This window comes from Pleurodeles waltl, chromosome 4_1, assembly GCF_031143425.1.
Source record: "Pleurodeles waltl isolate 20211129_DDA chromosome 4_1, aPleWal1.hap1.20221129, whole genome shotgun sequence".
In the NCBI taxonomy this organism is placed as follows: Eukaryota; Metazoa; Chordata; class Amphibia; order Caudata; family Salamandridae; genus Pleurodeles; species Pleurodeles waltl.
This window is the reverse complement of record NC_090442.1, coordinates 417,255,110-417,280,520: the sequence shown is the minus strand read 5'-3', so window position 1 is coordinate 417,280,520 and position 25,411 is coordinate 417,255,110. Positions and strand designations below refer to the sequence as shown.

The window sequence follows — 25,411 nt, the reverse complement described above, 5'->3', positions numbered from 1 at the left end:
ATCTGCAGACCTTAAAACCAGTTGCCACAGATAAAGAGAACGCCTTTCCATATCAAGTGATTATTGAATTTAATTGGCAGTGGACCAACTCTGAATATTTTTTTACATGCTATGCTAGAGGATTCCTGAATTCCTTCCTTTGTATTCCTGTTGAGTTTGTATTTTGCCTTCAAACCTTTTCTGTTACATTTGTATTGTTGTCTGGCAAGTCTTTGCCAGGATCCTTTTCTTTCCGACATAGCATTTGCTTACTACACCTCAGTCAAAGGTTCCTCCAGTCAAGTTGTTCTTCAGAGCTTGTCCAGTGTCCTCCCTTCCATAAGGTTTTGTGACCCACAAGACTTATGATACTGCAAAACTAGCGTGTAACGGGTTGGGAGTTATTGAACCAGCTAAAGTTTCTAAGGATGACTCGCATGAGAACTGTCAGAATAATGAAGATAATTGGGTAATCGCATATCTCTCAATAATTAAGGGACCACAGACGTACAGTCATTTGATTGGAAAATGCAAGCCTTCTGAGATTTTCCCAAGAAGTAAACAAATCTTGCTTCATCTGTTTTTTTCTGAAACACTGCTTCTAGATCAAAAACCTAGAACCCTGTATAATTGCCTCATTATGGCGTCAGTTGACAGCTGGAACTTTCCGATATGCAACCTAATTTGAAGCAGAAATTATTTGCTTTTTGGTTTGAGTGAACCTTTTTGCTGCCTATTCTAATGACTAATGACATAAGATGGAAGTTGAAATCAGTAAGGAAATAAAGTCCTGAAACAAGTGGCCTCCTTCAGTAAAACTACTTAAGCTCACAGCAGGGTGTAGCTGTTCAGTGCACAAGCATTTGAAAATAGCTCAGCAACAAACAGACACTCTTGAAAAAGGGGATTCACAGAAAAGAGCTAAAGCAATGGCTAGACTAACTGCCAAGAATGCATAATAGTTATTCTTATTATTGTCCCAGGATCCATTCACTCCTTGGAGCCGAAAGGATTGCATACCATCTAGAGTCTGAAAATGTGACATTGTAGAAAGTCCTAGAATACCATAGACACACTTTTACAGTTAGCAAGTCAGAATAATGAAGATAATTGGGTAATCGCATATCTCTCAATAATTAAGGGACCACAGACGTACAGTCATTTGATTGGAAAATGCAAGCCTTCTGAGATTTTCCCAAGAAGTAAACAAATCTTGCTTCATCTGTTTTTTTCTGAAACACTGCTTCTAGATCAAAAACCTAGAACCCCGTATAATTGCCTCATTATGGCGTCAGTTGACAGCTGGAACTTTCCGATATGCAACCTAATTTGAAGCAGAAATTATTTGCTTTTTGGTTTGACTGAACCTTTTTGCTGCCTATTCTAATGACTAATGACATAAGATGGAAGTTGAAATCAGTAAGGAAATAAAGTCCTGAAACAAGTGGCCTCCTTCAGTAAAACTACTTAAGCTCACAGCATGGTGTAGCTGTTCAGTGCACAAGCATTTGAAAATAGCTCAGCAACAAACAGACACTCTTGAAAAAGGGGATTCACAGAAAAGAGCTAAAGCAATGGCTAGACTAACTGCCAAGAATGCATAATAGTTATTCTTATTATTGTCCCAGGATCCATTCACTCCTTGGAGCCGAAAGGATTGCATACCATCTAGAGTCTGAAAATGTGACATTGTAGAAAGTCCTAGAATACCATAGACACACTTTTACAGTTAGCAAAAAAAGCCCACCATATTACCTCACAAATAGAGAAAACATGTTTGGTCAGCCTTGACACCTACTGCAAGATGAAACCATCCCTCCTGAGAAAGATGTTGTAGAAAGAACTTGATTCTCAAAAATGGAACAGGATTTATTCTGCTTAAGGGAGAAACGTCTGGTTATCCATTCCCACATGGACTGCATCCTTGACCGCCCTGTGGGCCCTTCTACTCCAACTCTTTAAACATCAGCTGTCCTTCAAGGAGGCCTTGCATATTCCAGTTCTGGCAAAAAACACAAGAAATCCTATAAGGCTCCCAGCCCGTTCTCCATGCACCACCGTCACCTGGTGTTTTTTTGAAGTCGGGGATGGATGATGACATATTTGCACTCCCCTTCAGGGTGACCCATGTGACTCCTACAATATAGTCCGACCTGGAACACAGATACAGACTTTTACCCTGCCTTCCCCTTCGGAACTCATTGGTAGGGCAGCTTCATTTCATAAGGTGGAACTCCACACTGAGCCCATAGAAACCCTCTCCTCCACTGCCCACTGCTGCGCTCAGTACCTCCACATGCTCAAGGGCATGTACGTCACAGCTCTGACACTTTTAAAGACCCAGTCTGGGCTAGGGTTATTACAACTAGGGTGGATAAAGAATATAGATCCTCCTCTTCCGACCACTTCTACACTCGCCATCAGCTCACACCTGACTCTGTTAATCACCACTGTACGTAAATGAGCTAACTCCCAAGCCAGCAGGGCTGAACCGCCACCAGATAAGGAAAGCAAACCCATAGATGCGGCAGGGAAACCTGTGGCTATGTAATTTGCCAACCATAGGCACATTGCTAATAGTGTCAGCCTTTTGGTTTTCTTCCTAGATATGATTGTGCCTGATGGGATGAAATTGAGGATTCCTCCAGTATCTCCCTGAACACCATAAAAAATTGGATCAGTTCATTTCTGAGGGCAAGTTCATTTCCAGCACTTCAGTTCACTGTGCCCTGGATGCAGCCGACACTGCTGCAAGGGGGTAAATTGTAGCATTTTGCCACACAGGCGCACATGGCTCCATATCTCTGGTGTTAAGCTGGAAGTTCAGCAGAATCTGCTTTTGACCCACAAGTGGACAAAGTTTTTGAAAAAAACAAAAAGGATATGGAGACAGCCAAGGCCATGGGATCACTACAAACACACCCTCCCTGTCGCTCTTTTCACTGCATCCTTTACTGTGGATGTCTCAAAGGCCGCCTCCTCTAAAAACCTCCATGTCACATCAGTACTCCCTGAATCTGAGTAAGATAGTCCCACCGTACAAGATGGTAGATAACATTCACATATGGTTCACTGCCTGAGAGAGGACCTGTAAAGTACAAAGAGTGCCTCAATGACAGTGGACAGCAATCTTGTGGCTCTCTGTCTCTGACAAAGGCAGAGACAAACTCCTCACTGTCAGAGAAGAAGATGCAGATGATTTTTCAGCACTCAAGAATGGACTCTTAGATAGATTTGGACTAACCACTGAACAATATAGGATCAAGTTCAGGGAGACCAAAAAGGGGTCCTCCCAGGATTGGATACATTTTGTGGACTGCTCAGTTAAAGCTCTGGAAGGCTGGTTGCATAGGAGAAAAGTGAGTGACTACCAGGGCTTGTACAATCTGCTTCTGAGAGAGCACATTCTGAATAACTACATTTCTGATCAGCTCCATCAATACCTGGAGGACTCTGATCTGACCTCTCCCCAGGAATTTGGAAGAAGGCAGACAAATGGGTCCGCACCAGGGTGGGTAGAAAACTCACACGGGGTGAGCACAAGAAGAAGGAAGCAGGTAAGCATCAGGACATGGGTGGGGACAAATCAAAAGAAAGAGCCTTCATTAGGCCCACAAAATTCTTTAAGAAACCTTGGTGCTACATCTGTAGAAAACAAGGCCATAGGGCAGGTGTCCTAAAAAGAGCACCAAGCCCCCTACCACTACTAGTACCATTCCTGCCCCTAGTACCCTTAGCATTAACAATAGTAGTAGTAATATTAGTATTCAGTTCAAAAGTGTATCTGGGCTCACCTTGGGGACTGTAGTCGGCTCTGGGCTAGTCAGAGAGACCACTGAGGTTGAGTTGGTTTCTGATGATGGCATTGATCTTTCCACCATAGCTGCCTGTCCCCTTAATTTGGGTAAGTACAGGCGCATCACTTAATAAATGGTGTTGGGTCTGAGGCCTACAGGGACACAGATGCCGGTGTCCCCATGGTGACTGAAAAACTGGTGTCACCTGAACAACATCTACTTTGGTCACGTGTACCAAGTGATTGATGCTCACAATAACATTGTATGCCACTCCATTGCAGTTATTGACTTTACCTGGGAGCATGGTTACTGGCCCTAAAAAGGTTGTAATGTCCTCCTGATCTACTGTAGAGTGTCTACAAGCTAATGACTTGGAGACTTCAGCTTGGTCTGAAGTGGTGTTGGAGGCCCATGCAGCAATGCTAGGCATATATTTGCCCTGATCAGAGCACAAACAGAAACGAAAAGGGAACAGGAAGACCTGGAGCCTGAAACAATGTTCCAGGAGGGCCCTAGAAACAGAGGCAGACAGGGTAAAAAGTTAACCCCTGCTCAAGCTTCAAGTGAAGATTCTACTCCTGAAGGCGATGGATCTACTCCTTGGGTAGAACCTACACCAGAGGAGCTCAAGTCTGACACAGCTGAGCTCTTGGGTGCAGGGGGGGCCACCAGGGAGGATCTCAGTCTGGAACAGCAAACCTGTCCCACACTGGAAAGCTTAAGGCAGCAAGCTGCAGCACAAGAGGCAATGGATGTCAATGGTACCCATAGTGGGATATACTGGGATACAAGCCTCCTTCATTCATAAGCAAAAAGGTACTAAACCTGGTGTCACCAGGAGACTGGACATCCCTCTGAACTTTAGAGTTCCTGTTAAACCTTGCACATGACATACCACTTGCAGGCCACTTGGGACAAATTAAGATTAGGACAGGCTTGTCCCTCACTTTCACTGGCCCCACATGTCAGAAGACACCAAGGAGTTTTGTTGCTCCTCTTTCACTTGTCAAGCCAGTGGCAAGACAGGTGGCACCCCAAAGGCCCTTTAATTCCACCAGTGGTTGGGGTACCCTTTGAGAGAGTTGGGGTGCATATTGTTGGAACCCTGGACCCTCCAGCAGCCTCTGGAAACATATTCATACTGGTGGTGGACCATGCCACCAGGCATCCAGAGTCCATTTCTCTTAGGACCCCTACAGCCCCTGAGGTGGCCAAGGCCCTCCTGAGAATCTTCTCCAGGGTGGGTTTTCCTAAAGAGGTGGTATCAGACAGAGTTACGAAATTCATGTCTGCTTACCTTAAAGCCATGTGGAAGTAGTGTTGTGTCACTTACAAATTCACCACTTCTTACCATTCTCAAGCAAGTGGGTTAGTTGAAGGGTTCAACAAAACCCTCCAAGGCGTGATAATGGGGCTCTCAAAAAAACTCAGAAGGAGGTGGAATGCCCTATTACCCTACCTCTTCTTTGCCTAATGGGAGGTTCCTCAAAAGGGAGTGGGCCACAGCTCATTTGAACTTTTGTTTGGACACCCTGTCCGGGGTCCTCTTGCCCTTGTGAAGGAAGGCCGGGAGCAACTTCTCAAGCCTCCAAAACAGATTTTTGTGGACTATGTATTGGGCCTTAGATCTAGAATGCCCAAGTATATAAAGAGGGCATCCAAAAATCTTCAGTCCAGCTCAGAGGTGCCGAAGCAGTGGCATGACCAGAAGGCTGTGCTGATTGTTTATCAGCCAGGACAGAAGGTGTGGGTCATGGGGCCTGTGGCTCCCAGGGCACTCCAGGACAAGTGGAGTGGCCCACGCACTAATGTGGAGGGAAAGGGTGAGGTCACCTATCTGGTTGACCTAAGCACTCCTAGCAGCGCCCACAAGGTGCTTCATGTAAACCGCCTGAAACCCTGTTGACAGAGCTGACATGACTTTGCTCATGGCAACTGATGAAGGACAGGAAGAGGAGAGTGACCCTCTCCCGACCTCTTCTCCCACAATACACTGGATGGATAAGTAGATGGGGTTGTACTTGCTGACTGCCTCTGTTAGCAACAGAAGGAAGATTGTAGAAACTTAATCAACGTCAAACTTCATGGTGTGAGCACACTATTAACAAAGGTGACAGCCTGCCTGTCAAAAGTAACATTTGCAGGCAGCCTGATCATGTCAGGGAGTGCATCAAAGCTGAGGTGCAAAATATGCTAGATCTAGGAGTTACTAACCCTTCAGACAGCCCTTGGGCTAATCCTGTACTGCTGGTCCCAAAACCTCACTCTCAAGATAGCAAAAGAGAGATGAGGTTCTGTGAAGATTACAGAGGCCTCAATACTGTAACCAAAACAGATGCTCATCCTATCCCTGAGGCAGATGAGCTAATAGATACACTGGCTTTTGCCACGTATCAAAGCGCCTTTAATATGATTTCTAGCTACTGGCAGATCAAGTTATTAGAGCATGCCAAACTAAAAAACTGCATTCTCCACTCCTTGTGGGCACTATCACTTCACAGTGATGTTCTTTGGACTCAAGAATGGACCAGCCACATTCCAGAGGTTAGTGAACAAAGTTCTCCAAGGACTGGAAAGCTTCAGTACAGCTTATCTAGACGATATAGCCGTCTTTAGCTCCACCTGAGAGGATCACCTGGCTCTCCATGGGAGTGTACTGGAGGCTCTGCAAAGAGCAGGCCTCACTATCAAGGCATCAAAATGCTAGAAAAGGCAGGGAAACATAGTTTATCTGGGCCAACTGGTAGGTGGAGGCCAGATTCAACCACTACTGGGTAAAATCAAGACAATTCTGGATTGGACTGCCCCTAATACTCAGACCCAAGTCAGAGCCTTTCTAGGCCTGACAGGGTACTATAGGAGGTTCATTAAGAATTATGGCTCCATTGTAGCCCCCTTAAATAATCTCACATCCAAAAGGATGCCCAAGAAGGTTTTGTGGACATCTATCTGCCAAAAAGCTTTTGAATACCTCAAACAGGCCATGTGCTCTGCTCCTATACTAAGAAGCCCTGATTATTCCAAGCAATTCATTGTGCAGACAAATGCTTCTGAGGTAGGGATGGGACAGTACTATCACAACTAAATAATGAGGACAAGGACCAACCTGTAGCTTTCAGTAGCAGAAGGTGGGCCTCCAGCAAAACGCGTTGGTCAGTCATACAGAAGGAGGCCTTTGCAGTGGTCTGGGCCTTCAAGAAGCAGAGGCAGTACTTGTTTGGCACTCACTTCCTTGTTCAGACAGACTACAAGCCCTTTTATGGCTCAAACAAATGAAAGGAGAAAACCCCAAATTGTTTAGGTGGTCCACATGCCTACAGGGAATGGGCTATACATAGAACATAGACCTGAGAGTAACCACTCCAAGGCAGATGGACTCTCCAGATATTTCCACTTAGACAATGAGGACTCAGTGGCCAAGGTTAGTCTTATTGCCCTTTGTTTGGGGGTGAGGGGGTTCTGTCGTTTATGTAGGAAAGTACCCTCGTTTTGGCATGGTTACCCCCACTTTTTCCTGCTTTTAGTGTCCTTGGACTATTTTCACTAGGATCCTACTAACCAGGACCCCCAAGATTGTGCCTCTCTCCCTCTAAACTTGGTTGCTTATGACTTGGCACGCCCCACAATTGGAATACTCGTCCCTAGTATATGGTACTTAGGTACCCAGGGCATTGGGGCATCAGGGGTTCCCCATGGGCTACAGCATGGATTATGCCACCAGTGGGAGCCCATGGAAAATGTGTCTGCAGGCCTGCTGTTGCAGCCTGTGTGGAAAGGTGCATGCACCCTTTCACCACAGGTCACTGCACCAGGTTTCTGTAAGTCACCCCTATGGTGGGTTTTCTTAGCCCAGAGGTCAGGGGGCAGGTACCTGTGTGTGAGGGCACCCCTGCATGAGCAGAAGTACCCCTACAAACTCCATTTCCTTTGCACTGGATTCCATAAGTGCGGGAAAGCCATTTTACCCATGTACTAGACACAAGTCACTACCTGTGTCCAGCTACATAATGGTAACTCCGAACCTGGGCATGTTTGGCATCAACTATGTCAGGATCATACATTAATACTATTGCCAGTATTGGTTGTATGATTCCATGCACTCTGGGGGGGCTCCTTCGAGGACCCCCAGTAATGCTCCTACCAGTCTTCTGGGGTTTTCCGGGCAGCCCGCCCTGCTGCTACCCCCCAGACAGGTTTTTGCCCTCCTACTGCTTGACCAGCTCAGGCAGGGGAAGGCAGAAAAAAGGATTTCCTGTGGAAGAGGGAGGTAATACCCTCTGCCCTGGAAATAGGTGTTACATGGCTTAGGAGGTGTAGCCTCCCCAAGCCACTAGTATGCTTTGAAGGGCACATTTGGTGCCCTCCTTGCATAAACCGGTTTGCACCAGTCCAGATCTGGAGGGAAACTGGACAAAGAAAACAGGACTGACCACTGCCCCAGGGTTGCTGGGTGTTTGGGGTTCACTTGAACCCCCAACGGTGGGCTGCCTATGCCCAGGAGACTGACTGTGTAAGTTCTTCACTTAACTGAGGAAACTAACCAATACTTACCTCCCCAGGAACTGTTGATTTTTGCACACTGTCCACTTTTAAAATAGCTATTTGCCATTTTTGCCCAAACTTTGTACATTACTGTTTCAATTCAAAGTTCCATACTTACCTGTGTCAAGTACCTTACCATTTATGTACTTACCTAAATTCTGAATCTTGTGGTTCTAAAAGAAAATAATATTTTTCTATATAAATACCTATTGGCCTGGAGTTAAGTTTTTGAGTGTATGTTCTCATTTATTGCCTGTGTGTGTACAACAAATTCTTAACACTGCCATCTGATAAGCCTAAAGCTTGACCACACTACCACAAAATAGAGCATTAGTATTATCTAATTTTGCCCCTATCAACCTCAAAGGGGAAACTTTGGACTCTGTGCACACATCTCTCACTTTGAGATAGTATATACTTAGCCAACTTCCTACATATACATTATGTTTTTTTATAATTTTTCCCTTTCTCAAGGGCATGTCTTTTTACTCCAACAAGCGAAAGAAAATAATTGTTGGTTTTTCCATGACTCTGCGCTTTTGGCGTGAGAAGTTGTGGAAAAGAACTGACGTACTCGCGCTGGGGTGGTGCCTATATAGAAGACCGTGACGTCACAGATGGTTGCAACGATGCTGACGACACCACGCGGATCCGAACAATGCACATGGATCCAAACGACGCCACCCGATGGCGCACACAAGGTACTGCTCAGCAGAAAAATTCCGGATTCGAAGCTGATGCCAGGGAATTCAAAGGTACGGAATCTGCAGCTAGATAGTCTCTACCAGATCATTCGTTACCGAAGGTAAGTAACTTGTTCATTTTTGTAACACTGTATTTCTTTCATATGTGATAGTGCTGTGTGACTATAGTGGTATTGGATAAGACACCCTCATTGCCCAACAGCAGGCTGACTGCAGGCAAGTCCAAGAGCAGTTTGCAGGACACTTCTCCCTGACCCCTGGATAGACACCTGTGTATCCTTGGTCTGTACACAGCAGACAGCTTGCCTGTCAAAACTAAGATCTATCGGCAGCCTGACTATGTCAAGGAGAGCATCAACGTGGAAGATCACAAGATGCTGGATTGAGGGGTTATTGAACCCTCTGACAGTCCCTTGTCTAGCCCAGTGGTCTTAGTCACCAAACCTCATCTCCAGGGTGGTAAGAAGGAATTTAGCCTATCTGTGGACTACAGAGGTCTCACCTCTGTCACCAAGACAGATGCTCACCCAATTTCAAGGGCTGATGAGCTGATAGACAAATTAGGTAGCAACATTTCTTAGTACTTTTGACTTGACTGCAGGGTACTGGCAAATTCAAACTGAACCAGGAGCAAAAGAAAAGACTTCAGTTTACTGTTATGCCCTTTGGCTTAAAGAATGCCTCTGCCACCCTCCAAAGGTTTGTGACTCAAGTCCTTGCTGGCTTGGAGACCTTAAGTGCAGCATATCTTGATGATATTGCTGTCTTTAGCTCCACCTGGCAGGATCGCCTGGTACACCTGGAACACCTGTAGAAGGTTTTGCAGGCCCTACATTCAGCAGGTCTCACTATCAAGGCATCTAAATGCCAGATAGGGTATGTCACTGTTGTATACTTGGGTCACATTGTAGGTGGAGGCCAAGTGCAACCCTTACAGCTCACAATCTGGACAATTCTGGACTGGGAAGCTCCAAAACTCAGATGAAGTCAGGGCATTTCTTAGCTTGACTGGTTTCTATAGCATGTTTGTGAAGGGGTATGGATCCATTTTGCCCCCTCCTCACAGAACGGATTTCATATAAGATGCTGAAAAAGGTAAACTGGACTTTTGACTGTCAAAAGGCCTTTGGCACCCTGAAGGAGGCAATGGGCTCTGCACCAGTTGTCAAAGCTCCAGAATACTGTAAGCAGTTCATTGTGCAGACAAATGCCTCTGAACATGAAATAGGAGCGGTCCTGTCCCTGACCACTGGTGATCGCTGTGACCAACATGTTGCTTTCATTAACAGGATGTTACTCCCCATGGAACAGCGTTGGAGTGCCATTGAGAGGGAACCCTTTGCTGTGGTTTGGTTCCTGAAAAAGTTGATACTATACTTGTTTGGTACTCACTTTATTGTCAAACTGACCACAGACCTCTCAGATGGCTAATGCAAATAAAAGGTGAAAATCCGAAACTTTTGAGGCGGTCCATCTCCCTACAGGGAATGGACTTTACAATGAAAAATGGATCTGGGACTGCCCATGCCAATGAAGATGGCCTTTCCAGGTTTTTCCACTTCAACAATGAAGACTCCCTTAGGAAAGGTTAGTCTCATCCTCTTTCGTTTGGGAGGGGGTTGTATAGGAAAGTGTCCCTGTAAGGAAATGCCTCCTTGACATGGTCACCCCCTGACTTTTTGCCTTTGCTGATGCCAAGTTATGATTTGAAAGTGTGCTGAGGCCTGCAAACAAGGCCCCAGCACCAGTGTTCTTTCCCTAAAACGGTACCTTTGTCTCCACAATTGGCACACCCTGGCATCCAGGTAAGTCCCTTGTAACTGGTACCCAAGGTCTCTAAGGGCTGCAGCATGTCTTATGCCACCCTGGGGACCCCTCACTCAGCACAGACACACTGCTTGCCAGCTTGTGTGCGATGGTGGGGAGAAAATGACTAAGTCGACATGGCACTCCCCTCAGGGTGCCATGCCAACCTCACACTGCGTATGGCATAGATAAGTCACCCCTCTAGCAGGCCCTACAGTCCTAAGGCAGGGTGTGCACTATACCATAGGTGAGGGCATAGGTGCATGAGCACTATGCCCCTACAGTGTCTAGGCAAAACCTTAGACATTGTAAGTGCAGGGTAGCCATAAGAGTATATGGTCTGGGAGTCTGTCAGACACGAACTCCACAGCACCGTAATGGCTACACTGAAAACTGGGAAGTTTGGTATCAAACTTCTCAGCACAATAAATGCACACTGGTGCCAGTGTACATTTTATTGTGAAATACACCCAGAGGGCATCTTAGAGTGACCAGTGTGGGCTGACTAGTTTTACCAGCCTGCCACACACCAGACATGTTGCTGGCCACATGGGGAGAGTGCCTTTGTCACTCTGTGGCCAGGAACAAAGCCTGTACTGGGTGGAGGTGCTTCTCACCTCCCCCTGCAGGAACTGTAACACCTGGCGGTGAGCGTCAAAGGCTCACCCCCTTTGTTACAGCGCTCCAGGGCATTCCAGCTAGTGGAGATGCCCGCCCCCTCCGGCCACGGCCCCACTTTTGGCGGGAAGGCCGAAGGAGATAATGAGAAAAACAAGGAGGAGTCACTGGCCAGTCAGGACAACCCCTAAGGTGTCCTGAGCTGAGGTGACTCTGACTTTTAGAAATCCTCCATCTTGCAGATGGAGGATTCCCCCAATAGGATTAGGGATGTGCTCACCTCCCCTCACTGAGGAGGCACAAAGAGGGTGTAGCCACCCTCGGGGCTAGTAGCCATTGGCTACTAACCTCCCAGACCTAAACACACCCCTAAATTGAGTATTTAGGGGCCCCCAGAACCTAGGAAGATAGATTCCTGCAACCTGAAGCCGAAGAAGGACTGCTGACCTGAAGCCCTGCAGAGAAGACGGAGACACCAACTGCTTTGGCCCCAGCCATTCTCCCCACTTCAAAGAAAAACTGCAACAGCGACGCGTCCCCCAGGGTCCAGCGACCTCTGAAGACTCAGAGGACCACCCTGCATCTAAAAGGACCAAGAACTCCTGAGGACAGCGGCCCTGTTCCAAAGAAACTGCAACTTTGCAACAAAGAAGCAACTTTTAAAGGACTGCACGTTTCCCGCCGGAAGCGTGAGACTTTCCAATCTGCACCCGACGCCCCCGGCTCGACCTGCGGAGAAACAACACTACAGGGAGAACTCCACGGCGACCCTGTGAGTAGCCAGAGATGACCCCCCTGAGCCTCCACAGCGACGCCTGCAGAGGGAATCCAGAGGCTCCCCCTGACCGCGACTGCCTGCTTCAAAGAACCCGACGCCTGGTAAAGACACTGCACCCCTCAGCCCCCAGGACCTGAAGGATCCGACCTCCAGTGCAGATGTGACCCCCAGGTGGCCCTCTCCCTTGCCCAGGTGGTGGCTACCCCGAGGAGCCCCACCTTGCCTGCCTGCTTTGCTGAAGAGACCCCTGGGTCTCCCATTGAAACCAATTGCAAACCTGACGCCTGTTTGCACTCTGCACACGGCCGCCCCCGTGCTGCTGAGGGTGTACTTTTTGTGCTGACTTGTGCCCTCCGAAGTCGCGGGTACTTACCTGCTGGCAGACTGGAACCGGTGCACCCCCTTCTCCATTGAAGCCTATGCATTTTTGGCACCACTTTGACCTCTGCACCTGACCGGCCCTGAGCTGCTGGTATGGTCACTTTGGGGTTGCCCTGAACCCCCAACGGTGGGCTACCTTGGACCCAACTTTAAACCCTGTAGGTGTTTTACTTACCTGCAAAACTAACCAATACTTACTTCCCCCAGGAACTGTTGAATTGCACTGTGTCCAATTTTAAAATAGCTTATTGCCATTTTTGCCAAAACTGTACATGCTATTGTGTTGATTCAAAGTTCCTAAGAGACCTGAGTTCTTAAAATAAACTAAGAAAATATATTTTTCTATATAAAAACCTATTGGCCTGGAATTGTCTTAGTGTGTGTTCCTCATTTATTGCCTGTGTGTGTACAACAAATGCTTAACACTACCCTCTGATAAGCCTACTGCTCGACCACACTACCACAAAATAGAGCATTAGAATTGTCTCTTTTTGCCACTATCTTACCTCTAAGGGGAACCCTTGGGCTCTGTGCATGCTATTTCTTACTTTGAAATAGTACATACAGAGCCAACTTCCTACAGCCCCCTTTGTCATGGTTACCTCCACACCCATACACTGTTTGCCTGATATTGATGATGACTTGACTGAGAGGGTGCTGGGATCATGCTAACCAGCACCAGTGTTCTTTCCAAAAACTGTGCCATTGTTTCCACAATTGGCACACAGCTAAGTCCCTTGTAAAAAGGTATCAGTGGTACCAGGGCTCTGTGACCAGGGAGGGGCCTTAAGGACTGCAGCATGTATTGTGCTACCCTAAGGGACCCCTCACCAAACACATGCTCACTGTTGTTGCAGTTTGTGTGTGTTGGTGGGGAGAAAAAGGTAAAGTCGACATAGCATTCCTTTCAGGGAGCCAGGCCCACAAACCACTGACTGTGGCATAGTTAAGTCACCCCTCTAGCAAGCCTTAGAGCCGTAAGGCATGGTGCACCATACCACAGGTGAGGGCATAACTGCATGTGCATAATGCTATTACAGTGTATATGTCCATTCCTAGAGATTGTAAGTGCAGTGTGGTCATATTGTGTTCTTGGGCTTGGAGTTCGTCATTACGAACTCCACAACTCCATGATGGCTTCACTGGAGTCTGGGAAGTTTGGGATCAAACTTCTCAGAATAATAAACCCACAGTGATGCCAGTGTTGGATTTATTAAAAAATGCACTCAGAGGGCATCTTTGAGATGCCCCCTGTATTTTACCCAATCCTTCAGTGCAGGACTGACTGGTCTGTGCCAGCCTGCTGGTGAGAGACGAGTTTGACCCCCTGGGGTGAGAGCCTTGGTGCTCTCTGAGGTCAGAAGCAAAGGCTGCTCTGGGTGGAGGTGCTTTCCACCTCCTCCTGTAGGAACTGTAACACTTAGCGGTGAGCCTCAAAGGCTCATGCTTCGTGTAGCAATGCCCCAGGGCGCTTCAGCTAGTGGAGATGCCCGCCCCCTGGACACAGCCCCCAATTTTGGCGGCAAGTCCAGAAGAGATAATGAGAAAACCAAGGAGGAGTCACCTACCAGTCAGGACAGCCCCTATGGTGCCCTGAGCTGAGGTGACCCCTGCCTTTAGAAATCCTACATCTTGGTTTTGGAGGATTCCCCCAATAGGAAAAGGGATGTTCCCCCCTCTCCCTTCAGGGAGGAGGCACAAGGAGGGTGTAGGTACCCTCAAGGACAGTAGCCATTGGCCCCCCAGATCTTCGAGTTACTGAAGCGAGGAGATGCACCCTGTGTGCTTTTTACAATAAATTCAACATTGGCATCAGTGTGGGTTTATTGTGCTGAGAAGTTTGATACCAAGCGTCCCAGTCTTCAGTGAAGCCATCAGGAAACTGTGGAGTTTGTAATGACAAACTCCCATCCCATGTACCTAATATGGCTACACTGCACTTCCAATACCTAAGAATGGACTTAGACCCTCTAGGGCATATTGCTCATGCAAATTCAAATTCAAATTCAAAGAAGCTTTATTGCGGCTACAAGAGCCAAAAAAGTGCAAGCAGTAATAAATACAAATAAATGCACATGATAAAATAAAATTGCAGGTAATTATGGTGATCAAAGGGAGTAAAATATAAATAAAAATTAAAATGGAATAAAAATGAGATAGAATAAAATGGAATGAAATTAGATCAAATGAAATGATGTGAAATGCACTGTGCAGGATGTTGGGACAGTCTTATTTGGAGTCTTTGTCCAGGAGAGTTTTCCCTCTAATAAGCCAACTAGCTCCGAGGAATTTGGCGATAGCGATCACTAGCGTTGGCCTGGTGTCTGATCTAAGGATTCGCAGAGCTAGCGCAGAGCAGCGTGCTCCCAGTAGTCTGCATGCCGGGGCCAGCCATTTCCTACGGGGGGCAGTATACGCGGGGCATGCAAAAAGGAGGTGAGGGAGATTCTCGACGGGGGCTTTGCAAGCAGGGCATGCGGTGGATTCGTTGTGTGACCAGCTGCTGGTGAAAAGTCTTAATGGGAGTGTTCCAATGCGGAGCTGGAACTACAGTTTCCTTTCCCTTGGGGCCGTGATTAGGTCCCAAAAAGTTTCGTACTTGCATGACTCTTTTAGGTTGGCAAAGTCACAAGATAATGTAGTGTGGAGTGCAGCCCGAGTGTCTTCGTTGTTGGCCCTTTGCCAGTAAAGTTTCTTTAGTTCGCTTTTCGAGGGAAAGACTGACGTGGCTGGTGAGTTCCAGAGATCATCGAGCCCGATAGAGTGAAGTAAATCCTTGATGGATCGTAGCCAGGGGATTCTGTGCAGGTGGTCGGCTTTTAGGATGACCTGTAGAGCTGCGGTGAAGATGACAAGTTCCGGAGTGGTCCAGAGACGTCGCCAGTACAGCAGAGGTCGCAGGCGGGCTTTGTGACCAATGCGTTTGATGCCGAGGTCCTTGGAAAGAGGGAACAGTGGGGTGCTTAGCGGAAGGGACACAAGGTTTCTTAAGAAGTTGTTTTCAGCGGTGGTTAGGTCTTGGGTTTTGCTATAACCCCAAAGTTCAGCCCCGTAGAGCGCTGAGGAAACTGCCTGGGCTTCGTATAACTGTAATACTGGGCGAATTGGTTTTGTGTGTGAGGTGGAAATTTTTTAGTAGAGCCCCAGTTGTTTGTCTTAATTTAAGGGCTTGTTTTCCTATGTGTGGCTTCCAGGACATGTTGTCAGTGAGTGTTATGCCCAGGTAGCGGAAAATGCCCACCTTCTCGAGTGAGGAGCCCTCTAAAGTAAATTTCCCTTTGAAAGATCTGTGGGGATTAAGGGTCATTAGTTTGGTTTTCGTTGCGTTGATTTCGAGTCCCTGGGATGAACAGAAATGCTCGAAGCACGCAAGGAGTTTCCTTAGACCACTAGGGGTCTTAGATATCAAAAGAGTGTCATCGGCAAAGAGTAAGACTGGGATTTTTTGTGTGCCCAGTGAAGGTGCGTCAGCCTGCAGTCTGAGGAGGGAGGGGACAATTTCGTTGATGTACAGGGAAAAGAGGGTCGGGGCAAGTACGCAACCTTGCCGCACACCCCTAGAGACGTGGATTCTATCGGTAAGTTGGCCCTTGTTGCCCCACCTGACTTGTGCGTAGTTGTCCTCGTGGAGTCGTATCAAAATGGCAAGGATGTGTTCCGGGATTCCCATCCGAGAGAGAGTGACCCACAGTTTGTTGCGAGGTACTAGGTCAAAAGCAGATTTGAGGTCCACGAAAGCTACATAAAGGCTGCCTTTACCGATGAACACTGTTTTCCAATATAATAATAGGAATCTGAGGGCTTGATCAGTGGTGGAAATCTTCTTTCGGAAACCGGCTTGGAGGGGGCTAAGGATATCGTGGTCAATTATCCATTCTTCTATCTTCCCTAGGAGGCAGTGGCAGAAGACTTTTTGGACACAGTCAATTAGACTAATGGGTCTATAGTTACAGGGAAGAGATCTGTCGCCCTTTTTAAAGATTGGAATAACAATGGCCGCTTTCCAAGAGTCGGGAATTGGCGCCCCAGATGCTATTGCGTTAGCTAGAATGGTGAGATATCTTGACCAGGATGCTAGGTCTGTTGAGAATAGGTCTGCAGGGACGCAGTCTGAACCAGGGGCCCTGCCGCGTTTTAGAGTGCTTAGAGAATAAGTTATATCACTTTGGGAGAACAACAGGGGTGCTGCGGTGGTTGGTGCTAATGAGTGAAGTAGGGGGGGGCCCGTACAAACAGAGGTGGGGCTATCATGATCAGGGGAGTACAGACTACTAAAGTGGGCTATCCAGTCTCTTGGGGCAATATTGGTTGTGATGTCCAAACCACTGGTTTCTGGGCCTCGCGCTGCCAGGGACCAGAACAGACTATAATTTCTCTCGCGCACAGCGTCGCTGAGTGATGTCCACCATTTGCTATCTTGATCACGCTTGGCTATGCATATTGCAGATTTATAGGACTTCCTAGCTACGCGGATGGCGATGGGGTCCTTGGATTTAATGGCTTGAACTAGGCGCTTGTTTAGGGACCGGCACGTTTTGTTGAACCAGCGGTGCCTGGCTTTGGGTCGTTTGTCGTCGTGGGCTGGGGGTGCTGAGAAGTGGGTTGCGATATCCCTAAAGCAGGAGGTGTGGATTGAGCTAATATCCTGGTGGGGTGTTGCAGAACCTGTCTCTAGGTCCCTTAGTGTGGATTTTAGGGTGTTGTTGGCAGCATTGATGAGTGTGGGCCGGGCCACAATATTGTCCCATTTTAGGTGTCTTTTGTTGTTGGCCAGGTTAATACCCTCGGGTGCTACTGCTGCGGGGTTAGACGTGGCTGGGAGGTTACCTAGGGCTAATGTGTGGACAGAGAGAGGGTTGTGATCACTTTCGGTCCGTTCGATGATTGTCATATCGATGACTAGAGGCCATAATCTTATATCGAATAGGCAATAATCGATTCTGCTGGTGTGGTTCGTTTTGTTGTATGTGTGACTACCGTTGGTGTCTGAATTAGTTCTGCCATTTAACGCCCTGAGTCCAAACTCCATGGTCAATGATTTTACCTGAATCGCAACCGACGTCCACCTTTTGATGGGTGGAATGGACAGGGCGGGGATAGACCAGACTTGATCTTCCTCGCGGGTGGACCTGAGATCGTCCCAGTCAAGGGGTTCGAATGTGACGTTGAAGTCTCCAGCCACAATGGTTTTATGATGGCGGGGATAATTTTGTAAGAGGGCTACGAGGGCGCAGAGGGTTTTGGAGACTTGACCCCCCCTGACCCCTCGAGCGTAGATATTAAAGATGTTCACCACAGAGTCGGGCCCAAAGGATAGACGAAGGCCTAACAGGTCGGGAGAGGCGGTAGGTAGCTGTGATATATGGCAGCTAAGCGATGTTTTGATCCAGATGGTCAGACCCCCTGAGGGCCTGCCTCTCGTGCTGGCCACAGCGGGGATGTGGAAATTTGAGTAGCCTGTTCGGAAGAGTGGGTCGAGTGACCATGTTTCCTGTAGGAGACATATGTCATGTTCGTCAATAAATGAGGAGAAGGATGGAAGGGGAAGAATAGATTTCAGACCTGCCACGTTCCATGAGACAAGTCGTACCCCAGATTGTGACTGAGTTGTCCTGCCTAAATGCCCGGGGTTTTTGAAGTTGGCTGTCAGGGGTTGGTTTGGCAGATGTGGCTGGGGGAGCAGGGATGGGATGATGCCAATGTTTGCCCGTGAGGCTTGTGGTGGTTGGTGATGTTCCTCTGTTGGAACAGGCCTGGTCCTGATCAAGGAGATGCTTGCGGGCCTAGACAGCAGCTCTAGGTTTGGTGGGCAATGTGCCTGCAAGATGGGTGGAGCATCGTTGTCATGATTGCTCGGTGAGCCGGAAATGGTCGCGGTGTCATGGGTAGGGGGGTGAATACATGGACAGACAGTGGTGGGGTAAAAGGAGGATCTGGGGGTGATGGATGTTGGAAGGTTGCAAGGTTTGCCTGCATAGATTTTAGGTGGGGCTGTGAGTCAATCATGTTTACCAAGAGAGGATAGGTTTTCTGCCGGGTGGTAACTCGGGTGTTCCTCGTGGAGCGTGGGTGACCTGGGCTGTTTAAACTGGATGCGTGAGTGTGCAGGTGGGCTTGTTCTTGCGTCTAGCGCCACCAGATTGTTTGCCATGGTCCTGTTCTTGAGTGTCAGTTTTAGGATATCAAAGTGAGTTTCCGGGTCTGGCCGTCGTACTACGGTAATTAGGTCCTCACGTATTATGGATCGGCAGCCTCTAACATGGCGAATCCAGTGGATTGCCTTGTTTTTGATAGAGTCTACCCCTTCCTTGCGCGCCAATGTGGTTAACTTGGGAACGTTAACCATTAGAACTATATTACCTAAATGGGACTGGTCAGTGGCAGGTTGCGTAGAGTATTTTGAGGCGGTGTTGCTCGTGGGTTTGAGGGTATTATGATAGATGTCTAGTGAATTTCCTATGCCTAAATTGTGGAAGAGGGGAGACTGGTGGGAGTTCATGGTCTTTTCTTTGGTAGGGTGAGGGCCAGCGTGGCTAGAAGCCGAGGAGTTGGGCGAGTTTGTTGTGATGCCTAATAGGATTGGATTTTGGGCAAGGTTACTGGTGGTCGTGTTATTTGCGTGGGTTAGCTGTTTTACTATTGCAAGTAATGAGTTAACCATATGCTTGAGTTCTGTGACTTCCTTCCTTAGAGCTTGTATGTATTCGATATGCTGTGGGGTTACATGAGGAGAGTGCGTGTTGGTTGCTGCTGGCCCATCTGCCAGGGTGTCTGGGTTGATGTCGTCGCGTGATTCAGGGAGGTTGGTTAGGGGATTGAAGCGGTTACTGAGCTGGATGGAATCGTTGGTGGCAAGTGGTAGGTCTTCTGCTAGGGAGGGGGCCGCATGGGTGATAACGTTCCTACTTTCACCCGCCCCTGTAGTGTCAGTAACTTGTTGCCCACGTTTCACGAAAATCTCAGCGATTTTCATGGAACCTTCCTTCCTGCTAGTTGAAGTGGGCCCCTCCCCAGTTGCAATAGAAATGTTTCCCTGGGGGCTAGTTAGTATTCCGTTGCATTCGCCCAGGAGAGAGTCGATTCTATCCATAACGCAGTTGCTAGCAGCATGCTTATGCCTTTTTCGCTTGGCTTTTAGTACTGCCCCGGCCCCTGCCTCTGTTGCTTTCCTTTTGCCCATCAGGTGTTAGTGTAGGTGCAAGGTTAAATGATAAGGTGTCAGATTAAATGGAGCAGCTGACTGGGGAGACAGAGTAGGAAATAACAAAGGGCTCCTGCCCCTCCTCCTAAGGTCACACAGCGCTTCCCGCGACGGCGGGAGCGCGCACAGGTTTTCAAGGGCTCCTGCCCCTCCTCCTAAGGTCACACAGCGCTTCCCGCGACGGCGGGAGCGCGAACAAGTTTTCAAGGGCTCCTGCCCCTCCTCCTAAGGTCACACAGCGCTTCCCGCGACGGCGGGAGCGCGCACAGGTTTTCAAGGGCTCCTGCCCCTCCTCCTAAGGTCACACAGCGCTTCCCACGACGGCGGGAGCGCGCACAGGTTTTCAAGGGCTCCTGCCCCTCCTCCTAAGGTCACACAGCGCTTCCCGCGACGGCGGGAGCGCGAACAAGTTTTCAAGGGCTCCTGCCCCTCCTCCTAAGGTCACACAGCGCTTCCCGCGACGGCGGGAGCGCGCACAGGTTTTCAAGGGCTCCTGCCCCTCCTCCTAAGGTCACACAGCGCTTCCCGCGACGGCGGGAGCGCGAACAAGTTTTCAAGGGCTCCTGCCCCTCCTCCTAAGGTCACACAGCGCTTCCCGCGACGGCGGGAGCGCGAACAGGTTTTCAAGGGCTCCTGCCCCTCCTCCTAAGGTCACACAGCGCTTCCCGCGACGGCGGGAGCGCGAACAGGTTTTCAAGGGCTCCTGCCCCTCCTCCTAAGGTCACACAGCGCTTCCCGCGACGGCGGGAGCGCGAACAAGTTTTCAAGGGCTCCTGCCCCTCCTCCTAAGGTCACACAGCGCTTCCCGCGACGGCGGGAGCGCGCACAGGTTTTCAAGGGCTCCTGCCCCTCCTCCTAAAGTCACACAGCGCTTCCCGCGACGGCGGGAGCGCGAACAAGTTTTCAAGGGCTCCTGCCCCTCCTCCTAAGGTCACACAGCGCTTCTCATGCATCTATACCCTCATCTTTGGTGTGGTACACCCTGCCTCAGGGCTGTAAGTCCCGCTAGTGTGGTGACTTACCTATGCTACAGGCAGTGGTTTGTTGGCATGGCACCCTGGTAGAGGTGCCATGTTGACTTTTTCTTTTTCTCCTCACCAACACACACAACCTGCTATGTGCATGTGTTTGGTGATGGGTCCCTTAGGGTGGCACAATACCTGCTGCAGCCTTTAGGGACCCTCCCTGGCCACAGAGCCCTTGGTTCCACTGGTACCTTTTACAAGGGACTTAGCTGTGTACCAGCGGTGTGCCAATTAAGGCAGGGTTCACTGTACCACAGGTGGGGACATAGCTGCATGAGCAATATGCCCCTACCATGTCGAATTCCATTGTTTTAGACATTGTAAGTGCAATGTGGCCTTATTGAGTACATGGGATGGGAGTTTGTCATTATGACTCCAAAGCTCCAGGGGGGGCTCACAAAACCTTGAGCCAGTCCTGGGTTGTTTTCATAGACTACTCAGTGAAAACACTAGATGGTAGGTTAACTGGAAGTGAAGTGCATGACTTTGATGCGCTCTATAATTTGTGTGTAAAATAACACATCGCACATAACTGCTTCAATGAAAAGTAGTAGCAATATGTGGCAAACCTAGGTCCAGTTTCTCCTCAAGACTTGGTGTAGAAGATAGACCACTGGGGCAAGCCTAGGGTGACCAAGACTTTAACTGAGGGTGACCCAAACTAAAAGGGTTACAAAGCCCCCATGGGGAAGGTGGGTGAGACACCTACGGATAAAATTAAAGAGTTTTCTAAAGGCCCCCAACTGTCTGTTCAGGAGGAGTAGGAAAGTACCCTCTTTTTGCCATGGTTACCTCCATTTTCTGTCTGATGTCAGTGTGCTTGACTGTGTTCACTGGGATCCTGCTAACCAGGACCCCAGTGATAATGCTCTCTCTCCTCTAAATGTGGTTGTTGCATACTTGTAACCCAGTATTTCACCCACAATTGGAATACAGGTCTCCTCTTGTAAGTCCCTAGTATATGGTACTTAGGTGCCCAGGACATTGGGGTTCTGGGGGATCCCTATGGGCTGCAGCATATATTTTGCCTCCCATAAGGGAGCCCATGCAAAGGCTGCTGTAGGACTGCCATTGCCACCTTCGTGAAAGGATGCATGCACCCTTTCACTGCCATTTACACTGCACCAGGTCACTTATAAGTCATCCATGTAGCAGGCCCTCCAGCCCTTAGGACAGGGTGCAGAGTACCTGTGTGTGTGTGTGGGCACCCCTGCACTAGCAGAGGTGCCCCCACACCCTCCAGGACCATTTTCCCAGACTTCGTGAGTGCGGGGACGCCATTTTACGCGTGTACTGGACATAGGTCATTACCTATGTCCAGCTACATAAAGGTAACTCCGAACATAGGCATGTTTGGTATCAAACATGTGGGAATCATACCCCAAGGCTTTTGCAAGCATTGGTTGTATAATTCTATGTACTCTGGGGGCTCCTTAGAGGACCCCCAGTGTTGCCATTACAGACATCTGAGGTTTTCCAGGTAGCCGCAGCTGCTGCCACCTCACAGACAGGTTTCTGCCCTCCTTTTGCTTGAAAAGCTCAAGCCCAGGAAGGCAGAACAAAGGATTTCCTTTCGGTGAGTGGTGTTACACCCTCTCCCTTTGGAAATAGGTGTTATATGCTTGGAAGGGGTAGCCTCCCCAGGCCACTGGAAATGCTTTGAAGAGCACATTTGGTGCTCTCCCTGCATAATCCAGTCTACACCGGTTCAGGGATCCCCAGTCCCTGCTCTGGTGCGAAACTGGACAAAGGAAAGGGGAGTGACCACTCCTGTCCATCACCACCCCAGGGGTGGTGCTCACAGCTCCTCCAGAGGGTCCCTGGGTTTTGCCATCTTGGATTCCAAGTTGGCAGGGAACTCTGGGAGCATCTCAGTGGCCAGTGCCAGCAGGTGACGCCACAGCCCTCCCCTGATCGGTGATTACCTGTTTAGGTGACCAATCCCCATTTCAGAGCTATTTATGGTCTCTCCTTTGGGTGGTTCTTCAGATTCGGATTGGAAGACTCCAGCAGGAATCCTCTGTATCCTCCACTTCAACTTCTCACCAAAGAAACTGCATTTGGACCCTCCAGGAACTCTACAAACTGCAACAAAGAAGCAAAGACAACTTCTACAACATTGTATCTTCAGCTCCTGCCAGCAGCTGCAACTGTTTTCTGGTTGTGCATCCTCAGAGGACAGCCTGTCTTCAGCTTGCACCAGAAGAGCGAAGGAATCTCCCTTGTGGTGAAGGAGTCACTCCCCTGCTTCAGCAGGCACCCACTGCAATGACGACCGGCTGCGTAGAGCCCCTCTTCTGATGAACTGCATGGATTCTGCATCACGGGTGGTGGACTGAAGTGGTCCTGACGTCCTACTGTCCAATTTTGGTGGAGGTAAGAGCTTGCCTCCCCACGCAAGACAGTACCTCTGTGCACTGCGTGCTTTGACTTTGCCAAGGCTTGTTAGCATCCTTCCGCAAAGTTCTTTGTGCGCCTTGCAGCTCGGCCCCCAGCACTCTATCCTACGATGCATATCTTCCTGAGTGGTTCGCCGGTGGTGTGGGAGCCTTTGTCGTAGTTCTGCGTGGGCCTCTTCTTGCACCTCCTTTGTCCCCGTGCTGTGGGACTCCTTTGCACGCTACCTGGTCTTCTGTGGGCTCTGAGTTGCTGAGAGACCCCTCTGACTCCACCAGGTCCCTCTTAGTCCCAGGCAGCGCCATTTTCCGCTAACCTCGAGTTTTGCGTGTGCCAAGGCTTGTTTGTGGACTACAGCAAAGCAACTCAGACTGCAATCCTCCATCCAACGTCGGACATCATCTTCACCGACCAGGAACCCAACTCTGTCTTTTTGGGTGCAGTACTGACTGTTGTTCTTCACCGGTGATTCTTCTTTTGCACCTTCATCTGGGTTAGCAGGGGCTCTTGTTCTTCCTGGACTCTTCTGTGCTTCTTGGAATTGGTCCCCTTCTTCCACAGGTCTTCAGATCCAGGAATCCACTGATGGTGTCTTGCAGTCTCTCCTGGTTCTTGCATAATCTTCTTTCTCGTGTTTCTGTGCGTTCTAGGAAAGTTACTGTGTTTTACTCCTGCTTTCCTGGGCACTTGGGTGGGTTCTAGTACTTACCTTTGGTGTTTTCTAACACTCTCAGTGACCACTACACTTGCCTAGGTGGGAAACTGACATTCGCATTCCACTTTCTTAGTATATGGTTTGTGTTCCCCCAGGCCCATTTCGAACTATCGTGATTTTCACTAATTGCACTGTTTTCTAACTATTTTTATGCACATTTCTGCATTCTAGTGTATATAATTTGTGTATTACTTACCTCCTAGGGGAGTATAGTCTCTATGGTATTTTTGGCATTTGTGACACCAACATAAATTACCTTTATTTTTGTAACACTGAGTGTTTTCTTTCATGTGTGTGAGTTCTGTGTGACTACGGTGGTATTGCATGAGCTTTGCATGTCTTTTAGATATGCCTTGGCTGCTCAGCTGCAGCTCCCTCTAGAGAGCCTGGCTTCTAGACACTGCCTACATTTCACTTATAAAGGATATCTGGACCTGGTATAATGTGTAAGTACCATAGGTACCCACTACAAACCAGGCCAGCCTCCTACAGGAGGGTGGGCCCGAACGTCTTCACCATCCTCTCATGGGTACAAGGACAAAAACTTTGATCATAAAAAGGCCTAGTGTTTCAACAGTAGACAGAATGGACACCAAACTGGAGACCTGGTGTAGGAAAATGCCGCTGTTGGCATTGTCACCCCCACTTGTTGCCTAGTGTTGATGCCAGCTTCGATTGAAAGTGTGCTGGGACCCTGCTAACCAGGCCCCAGCACCAGTGTTCATACCCTAAAACCGTACCTTTGTTTCCACAAATGGCGCAGCCCTGCAACACAGTTAAGTCCCTTGTAAAAGAGTGCCGTGCCTACAATCCACTGCCTGTGGCATAAGTCACCCCTCTAGCAGGCCTTACAGCCCTAAGGCCGGGTGCACTATACCACAGGTGAGGGCATACCTGCATGAGCACTATGCCTCTACAGTGTCTAAGCCAATTCTTAGACATTGTAAGTGCAGGGTAGCCATACTGAGTAGATGGTCTGGGAGTTTGTCATTACGAGCTCCACAGCACCAGAATGGCAACACTGGGAAGTTTGGTATCAAAACTCTCAGTACAGTAAACCTGTGCCGAGAGAAAAATCAGGGTTCACACTGAAGCTATTTTAGTTTCTCAGGGTGGGGTGGAAGTTGCCCGTATTTCTATCTGCCCAATAACATGAACAAATAGAGACAGCATCCATTGATTAACGGGACTGGAGTAGAAGCCCTGAGGGATACAGGTGCCATTGTCACCATGCTGACAGAAAAAATGGTTTCCCCAGGACAGTATCTGCCTGGACAAAAGTATCCAGTTTCCAAAGCTGACAGTGTAACTAAGGTCCATCCCATGGCTATGGTGACCTTAGAATGGGGAGGGGTTACTGCCCTGAAACAGGTAGTGGTCTCTTTTGCTCTTCCAGTTGAATATCTGCTAGAGAATGACCTGGAGTTCTCAGCAATGGCTGAGTTAGAACTCATAACCCATGCAGCCA

At 48.6% G+C, this 25,411-nt stretch overlaps 1 protein-coding gene across 10 annotated transcripts in view; it reads left to right on the top strand.

The window, feature by feature from the left end:
- Positions 1-25,411, top strand: part of UPF2 (UPF2 regulator of nonsense mediated mRNA decay) — a 765,941-nt gene that overhangs the window by 644,242 nt on the left and 96,288 nt on the right. The gene's annotated exons all lie outside the window — the stretch shown is intronic.